Source organism: Ixodes scapularis, unplaced genomic scaffold (genome assembly GCF_016920785.2).
Source record: "Ixodes scapularis isolate PalLabHiFi unplaced genomic scaffold, ASM1692078v2 PGA_scaffold6__148_contigs__length_123643588, whole genome shotgun sequence".
Taxonomy (NCBI): Eukaryota; Metazoa; Arthropoda; class Arachnida; order Ixodida; family Ixodidae; genus Ixodes; species Ixodes scapularis.
The window spans coordinates 47,679,153-47,680,311 of record NW_024609881.1 but is presented as its reverse complement, the minus strand read 5'-3'; positions in this window follow the sequence as shown (position 1 = coordinate 47,680,311).

Below are 1,159 nucleotides of genomic sequence, written 5' to 3'. Positions count from 1 at the left end.
CACTATTAGGCTTAGCATCTCAAAATGTTCTTATATTTGAAGAAAGGTTGTTATGGGCCTTCACACACACTCCAACGAATGGTTATAGACCAACACGAGGCGCGGCTCTGCTTATCAACACGTCCGAAAGACCGCGCATGCGCGGATGCTATGGGGGCAAAAGCGGCCAGGCTCTCCGTGTTTTCGCCATTCCGTTGTGTGGCGTGCGCTTGTTGTTGACGTTGTAGGGACGCTTCTAGCTTTATTTGTGCGCCGTATTTCCTTACAACGTATGACGTATGCTAAGCCCGACTATTTGAGCTCGCTACCCCAGCCTGAACGGCAGTGGTATCGAGACAAACTGTGCGTGGACGGTGTTGTCTTAGACGATCGGTACACCGTAAACATGGCCTGCTGGACTTCCAACGTGAAGTTGCTGCCACCGAAGTCGATGGCTCACGTCGTTTATTTAGTTTTTTCGTCAAGCCAGTTCGCGGCCGATACGGTGCAGGCGTACAAGTCTCTTGAGGCCTACGATTACGTCGAGCCGGTGTCCGCACTGCCGGCGGGATTAGCACACTGTGAGCGTGCGGAAGTGTATTTATTAATTGATTATATACACACAACGTCTTCAAATCAAGTAAATTTATGATAGATTTCTTACCCTCATGACCACAAGGCATGATAAGCGGTAACGCCTTGTCCGTTAGGCAGTCTTGGCGGTAACACTTTACAAGTATAACGGCGTTATCAGTAACGCATTATTTCTTTCAGTAACGTAGTAACCTACTAGTTACTTTTTCGAGGCAGTAAGGGGTAACGTACTTACATTACTATTTCAAGTAACGTAGTTACATTACTGGTTACTACTTCCCAAGTCTTAAAAAAATTACACTTCAATTTTTTCCGTGTTTTTAGGCGCTAAGCCATTTGAATTTCTGAGTTTTCTGCGTATTTCTTTGCGTTTTTTCTGGCGAGTATTTAGGTGGTACCTTAAAAAGAGATAAATAATTATGTTCAGTTTTTGCATGAACATAAAGTTTCTTTATATATGAGCTTATGCATACCTGTACCGTCAAAACAGCAGTAAAACTTTTTAAATCATAATTTAAAAAGTTACGCAGAAGTAACATCTGTTACTTTTTATTGGTAGCGGTAACGCGTTCCTTTTATTTTGAGG